The 7,064-nt window shown below is 44.7% G+C and overlaps 1 long non-coding RNA gene across 1 annotated transcript in view; it reads left to right on the top strand.

The window, feature by feature from the left end:
* The window catches only part of LOC144223808 (uncharacterized), a 6,851-nt gene extending 2,102 nt beyond the window's left edge, over window positions 1–4,749 (top strand). The window contains exon 2 of the long non-coding RNA XR_013332837.1: window positions 2,856–4,749. This is a non-coding gene — a long non-coding RNA (uncharacterized LOC144223808). The remainder of the gene's footprint in view (window positions 1–2,855) is intronic.
* Window positions 4,750–7,064: the final 2,315 nt, after the last annotated feature.

The raw sequence follows: 7,064 nt of genomic DNA, 5'->3' as shown, positions 1-7,064 counted from the left end.
AGGGAAGGGGGGGGGGAGGGGAGCCTGCTGTGGCCTCTGCTGTTTCTCACTTGTCTTCAGCTCAAAACAATCCTTGTGCCAAAGTGGCCTGTTTTAGGGTGGTGAGTTCTGATTCCCTACAGCCCTTAATAACCCCAAATTTTGAATGGTGGCCAGATACACTGGCCAGGTTGGTGGACAGTCGTGGTGACGGTGCGTATGACACTAGCACAGCAGCGTTTAAAAGTCCAGCTCTGTCCCTCCCAGCTGACGAGCTGTGGACAAGCTCCTTACTCTCTCCAGGCCTCAGTTCACTCATTGTCCAGACAAGAGGTAATAATCGTCCTCACCTCCTAAGGGTGTTTGTAAAAACAAAATGAGTTAGCAATATGAAGTAGTTAGCATGTCACCCAGTACGTAGTAAGCTCCCCATAAACGCCAGCTTTTTTATTCCTTAGCCGGAAAAAGAGTTCAGCAATAATCTGCAGACACAGGAACCCTGTGAATTTTGGGGTGAGCGTATTCCTTTAAAGGCCTATATTCGGATAAGGAAATTTCAGTCTTGGGGCACCTGGGTAGCTCGGTCCCTTAAGCGTCTCACTTTGGCTCAGGTCATGATCTCATGGATTGTGGGTTTGAGCCCCGTGTAGGGCTCTGTGCTGACAGCTCAGAGCCTGGAGCCTGCTTGGGATTCTGTGTCTTCCTCTCTCTCTGCTCCTCCCCTGCTCGCACTCTCTCTCTCAAAAATAAATAAACATTAAAAGTAAAAATAAAAGGAAAGTTCGATCTTGCTGAAAGAAGCAAGAAAACTTCATTCAGTCCCAGACAGAAAGCCGAGGGTGAAGAAAATACTGCACAAACATAATATAGAAGAAAGGGTGAGGAGCAAGAAAAGAACTTAGAAAAACTTACGGTAGGACTTATTTCATTTTAAATGAAACACTACAGACAGTTGCTGTTTAGGCTAAGAATATCAGGAGATCACTGAATGGCATCTCCGAGGGGCACCCCATAAATTACATACCTTCTATTCATTGGGGCTCTGAACACCTTGAGAAATAGAACAAAAAAGGTAGTAAATAATGATGTGGAAATGTTGGGGTTCATAGCGAATGGTAAAGAAAGGATTCTTGAGATCTCTTCAGTGCAAAAATGTGGTTTTATTAAAGCACGGGGACAGGACCGTGGGCAGAAAGCTGCACTGGGATTGTGAGGGGAACTAATTATATGCCCTCAGGTTGGGAGGGGGTTAGGGACAGTGTAAGTCTCTAAGGAATTTTGGAAGGCAGGTTTCCAGGACCTTGAGGGGCCCGCTTTTGTTAGGAAAAGGTCATTGGTTACTGTTTTGTAAAAACTCAGTCACGAGATCGGATTTACATCAGACTGCCCCACGCTTGGAGGACAATTGCCTACATGTAGCCTGGAGGCAAAGATAAAAGAACTTTCCAAAGGAATTTTTATAGTTGAAGTGGGCTTCAGGCTCCGGGAGGTCAGGATAATGTCAGGCTGAGGTTGCCTTTCGGCCTCGGCAAAGCGTCACCATCCAGGCAGCTGAGCTCCTGGAGGAAGGTTACGGCCTGTCCCAAGGACTTGAAATTTATTTTTTTCCTCTTGCCTTTGTTTCCCACATCAGCTAGCACTACTGTTTAGTGCTCCTGGGAGAAATGTCCCTTTCTCCCTGCAAGACACTTGCCTGCTCATCCATTTTAACGTAAGGGGTAGTTTGTAAGGAAATTTTGGAAGAAGCTCGTGTTTAGAGAATATAGCCTGCATTCCAGAGAATGGAATACTATTCGCTGCAGAGAAGACAATAGCCGCAGCCCCATCCGGTGGGGATGTTGATGGCGGGGAAGCTGCCTGGGCGAGGGGCTTGTGGAAATCTCTGTACCTTACTCCCAATTTTGTTGTGAACCCACAACTGCTCTAAAATAAAGTCTGCTTTTATAAAATATACCGAAGATGTAAAAGGATAAACTTTATGGCAAAGAGATCGGCACGTAGTTCTAATGAAATTACTTCCTTACAATAAAATAATCAATCAAATAGCATTTTAAAAAATAGCTGGTGCCAGTGATAGTGCCAACAAGATGCGTTTGTACCAGAAATATATTTATTTGGAAAGTAGTGAGTGTATATGGGAAGATGGACTTGCTGAACCTATTGTAATCATTTCATAAAACATGTGAATCAGGGGGCACCTGGGGGACTCAGTCAGTTAAGCGTCTGACTCGATCTTGGCTCAGGTCATGATCTTGGGGTTTGTGAGTTACAGCCCAACATCGGGCTCTGTGCTAACAGCGTGGAGCCTGCTTGGGATTCTCTCTCTCTCTCTCTCTCTCTCTCTCTCTGCCGCTCCCCTGCTTGAGTGCACTTGCTCGCTCGCTCTCTTTCTGTCTCAAAATTAACACATAAACATTAAAAAATAGAAAAGAGTATTGTTGTCAAATAAGCACTAACTGCAATGCGATGACCACACAGACAGGCCACTGAAAGCACCTCCCCTCGAAGGCAGAAGGAAGCTGCATTCAGATCCCACCGGGAGATCACAACCTGAGCCAAAACCAAGAGTCCGACGCTAAAGCAACTGAGCCACCCAGGCGCCCCACAAAACTGTTTTCTTTCTCTCCAACCTTATGGAGGTTTTCTGGGGTGCGAGACGATTTTGTTCCCAATTATATCTCCTGACCACGGGGAGGAGCAACGCCCAGCACACCTGCCCCAGAACACTGCATGGGGGGGCAAACACCCCCCCCAGGACTCCTCCCCACCCCAGCGGCAGGGTGCTCCAGGGGGAGCCCAGGCCAATTACCAGCAATCAGAATTTGTGGGCTAGGGCTGGGAAATCAACAAGTTTTGTTTTGTTTTTCACTTCCCAGGAGATTCCAGAGTGCAGCGCCGCTGAGACTTCTGCTCTGGGAGACCAAACAAACCCAACTCTCGCTGGAATTGGAGCCTTCAGCAGAGAAACAAGGGAGCCAGGTCTCTAGGCTGCCTCCCGTTTAGGGAATCATAAGTTGCCATTAATTTAATTTCACATAACTTAGCTCACAATGAAAAATCCAAGACAGCTACCATAAGAAAGCGTAAGGGAAGATGAAATTTCCTGAAAAGAAAGCGGCCAAAGACAGATGCCACAGATGAGCAGGAGAAAAGCAGACAGATGGAGTTTCTGGAAGCTCTACATGACACGGGAGCCTGCGTAAGGAGGTGAAGACCCACGGAAATTGTTAAGCCCAAGTGTTTGTGTGTGAGGTTTGGTGAAGAGGGGACAGTCGTGGGGCCACAGGACAGGACGAGGGTGGGAGGTTGGTGTAGTAAACCAGGACAAAATCAAGGTCTGTTCATTCAGATTCTTCTCAGCGTCCCTCCTCAGGGCGCACCACTCACCTGAGGGTCTTCTGCAGGCTTCAGGGGGATAGGAGGTCAGAGAACCCGTCCACAGCCTGTCATTTCTTAAATCTCTTCAACTTCAAATATTCAACACACCCACGTGCCAAGACACCATGAGCCCCATCGGACAGAATCATTAATTCAAGCTTTGTTCTGAAAACTCTAACCATGAGTTAGATGTTTCTAACCTTTCAAAGCTTAGAAAATCCAAACTTCTTAAGACCGTGGCCCTGTTAAATTATTCTGATTCTTCTTAAGACAGGATGATGGCAATAGGTGTCCAGACTGTCGGATACGGGCACTGCCGTGCAGCAAAGACGCTGTGGATATGTGGCCACAGGTCATGGTCACGTGAGGCCGGTTCGGCCAGAACCCCTCCCGATTTGTTGATCTTACTGTACCCCAAACTTTAATACACTAGCTGTAACTGTTGCTGTGATAATATTGTAAACTGTTTGTGGGAACAGGTTTTACAATTGTCAACACCCGGCATGGTGACTGGTCCTCAAGATGTTTCTCAAATGTAAGGAAACTAAACACAAAGACATACATTTCCGGGAAACAAAATAATAGACAAGAAAGGAAGGAAGGGAGGAAGGGAGGGAGGGAGAGAGGGAGGGAGGGAAGGAAAGAAAAAGGAAAAGGAATTAAGTAAATTTAGACTATACTTGGTTGATTACAAGGCAAATAGAAAACTCAGGGAACTCATCAAGGATTTGCTTCTTGGGTCCCGAGGTCCCTCGCCAGATGGCCATCCACTCTGCACTTTTCGGAGTCTCCCCATGTTTGTTTCACATACAATGTCCAGTGGTTTTGGTTGTACTTAGCAGGAGGGACAAGGAAACCCACCAGGACTCACCCATCGTGAAGTGGATTGTTTGAATAGCCATAACTACTAAAGAAACTGATCCCATCATTTAAAACTCTCAAAAAAGAAATATTTCGGGCCAAATGGTTTTGGTAGGGAAAAATCTGTTATAAGATGGCTGACAGGATAGATAGGGAAAATTCCTATCCCTGACAGAAGACCCTCCTTCCGGGTTCTTCTTCCCACCCAGCTTGTCCCACGCGCTAATGAGGAATGCAGAAGTAACAGAGTATAAATTGTTCCCTCTGCTTATGCTCCAGGCTGAGACCTCTGGAGAGTGATCTCCTCTGAGCCCACTGGTATAAAATAAACCTCCAGCCTTCCAAGATCTCCCAGCCCTGCTTGGTTCTTCTGCCGGGTGATCCAGACCCGTTTCCACAACAGTTTCATTGGAGACTTCTACCAAATGTCTAAAGAATAAACCCTAATCGTACACAATCTATTCCAGAAAACACAGAGGTAGGAACACCTCCCAAATCATTTAATAAAGTTTGTATTATCTTTTCTTTTAATGTTTTTTGTTTTTTTTGTAGAGAGAGAGAGAGGCAGCATGAGCAGGCAAGGGTCAGAGAGAGAGGGAGACACAGAATCGGAAGCAGGCTCTAGGCTCTGAGCTGTCTGCACAGAGCCCGACACGGGGCTTGAACCCACAAACCATGAGATCATGACCTGAGCTGAAGTTGGACGCTCAACCAACTGAGTCACCCAGGTACCCCAAGTTTGTATTAATACCAAAACCAGATAAAGAAAATATAAAACATAAAATTTTTTAAAAACCCACATATCAGGGCTCCCGGGTGGCTCAGTTGGTTAAGCAGCCAACTTTGGCTCAGGTCATGATCTCGCAGTTCATAATTTGGAGCCCTACGTCGAGCTCTGTGCTGACAGCTCAGAGCCTGGGGCCTGCTTCAGATTCTGTCTCCCTCTCTCTCTGCCCCTCCCTGGCTCGCACTCTTTCTCTCTCTCTCTCTCAAAAATAAACATTAAAAAAAATACCACACGGGGCGCCTGGGTGGCTCAGTCAGTTGGGCAGCCGACTTCAGCTCAGGTCATGATCTCACGGTTCATAGGTTTGAGCCCTGCGTCGAGCTCTGTGCTGACAGCTAGTTCAGAGCCTGGAGCCTGTTTCAGATTCTGTGTCTCCCTCTCTCTCTGACCCTCCCCTACTCACGCTGTATCTCTCTCTCTCAGAAAAAAAAAAACAACAAAAAAACAAAAAAACCACACAGTCCTAATTGTTAGTACTATAAGTCTTGAAAGCAAGTAAACTAATTTTCCTACTTTATTCCTGTAGCTATTTAGCTCCTTGCCTTTCCATATAAATTTTAAATTTAACATTTTTTCATATAAATTTTCTCTCTCTAAATAAACTTTAAAAAAAACTACAGCTAACATTATACTTAATAATAAAAGACAGTGTTTTCCCTTTAAGAGGAGGAAGAAGGAAAAGATGCCCACTCTACCTCTTATTCAGCGTAATGTTAGAAGTTCTATGTGGTACATAAGGCAAGAAAAGGAAATTAAAAGGCATACAGATCAGAAAAGAGGAAACAGAACTGTCCCTATTGGTAGATGGTATGATTGTCTATGTAGGAAATCACAAGGTATTAAAAAACCTCCTAGAATTAATACAAAAGTCAACTGTATTTCTATATAGTAACAATAAGCATGTGGACACCTAAATTGAAAACCCAATACCATTCAACATCGTGGGGTTGAGATAACAGAGGGTGGTGAACCAAAGACACTCGAAAACGAGACAAAGGAGCCAAGGGAAAGGGCTGAGCACACCTTTATCAAAAAGGGCTGTCGGGTGAGGTTCTGTGGCTTGGGGGTAGAAGCAAGCCAGGGAAGTTGCACCCCGAGACTGGGGAGAGGGGTATATATAGGACTGTAGTTCCGCGTTGAGACCCGTGAGGGCAGATTTCCTTATTTGGTCTCACTTTCCTGGGTTGGGTTTCCGTTTCTGCTGAGGTGACCTGTCTTCTGAGAAACCAGTGGTGGGAAACTGGGAGCAGGAAGCTGGTGGTGGGAGAGTCCTGAGGCAGTCATAAGATGGGATCCCATCTGCCATCTTAGTGTCTTTTTCCAGACCAGTCAGACCCGCCAGCTTGGTGTCCTTTCCCAAACCCGCGAGACCTATCAAACATCGCTCAAAAAATATGTAGGTGTAAATCTAACAAAATATTATGGAATTTGTATGGTAAAAACTACATTTTGTCAATGAAAGAAATAAAAAACCTAAATGTGAGGAGAGACATACCCTGTTAATGGATCAGAGAATTTGAAAAAATGGCAATTCTACCCAAATGGATATACATGTTTCATGATAGTCACCAAAATTCCAGAAGATAATTTGCATGAACACCAGTCTTGAATTTAAGATCCACCTTAATCCAATAAGACCTCACTTTAACTTGACCACATTTGCAGAGACTCTGTTTCCAAATAAGGGCACATTCACCAGTACCAAGGTTAGGACCTCCGTATATCTCTTTCCAGGGACACAATTCAGTCCACACAATTAGACCACATCAAAATTAAAATCTCTTATTCTGCTAAAGACTCTGCTAAGAGGGTTAAAAGACAAGCTGCAGAATGGGAGAAAATATCTACAAACCACATATTCAACGAAGGACTAGTACCTAAAATACATAAAGAACTCTTAAAATACCAATTTAAAAAACCTAAATTATCTGACTAGAAAATGAATGAAGTCATCAAGAGACATTTTACCGAAGAGATGTATCAATGACAAGTATGTGAAAAGATGCTGTGATGGTTAATTTTAAAGATGCTTGACTAAACTGTGTTACCGGCTGAATCG

This window comes from Crocuta crocuta, unplaced genomic scaffold (assembly GCF_008692635.1).
Source record: "Crocuta crocuta isolate KB4526 unplaced genomic scaffold, BGI_CrCroc_1.0 scaffold1300, whole genome shotgun sequence".
NCBI lineage: Eukaryota > Metazoa > Chordata > Mammalia > Carnivora > Hyaenidae > Crocuta > Crocuta crocuta.
The sequence above is the reverse complement of the archived record's forward strand: the minus strand, read 5'-3'. Positions and strand labels throughout refer to the sequence as shown.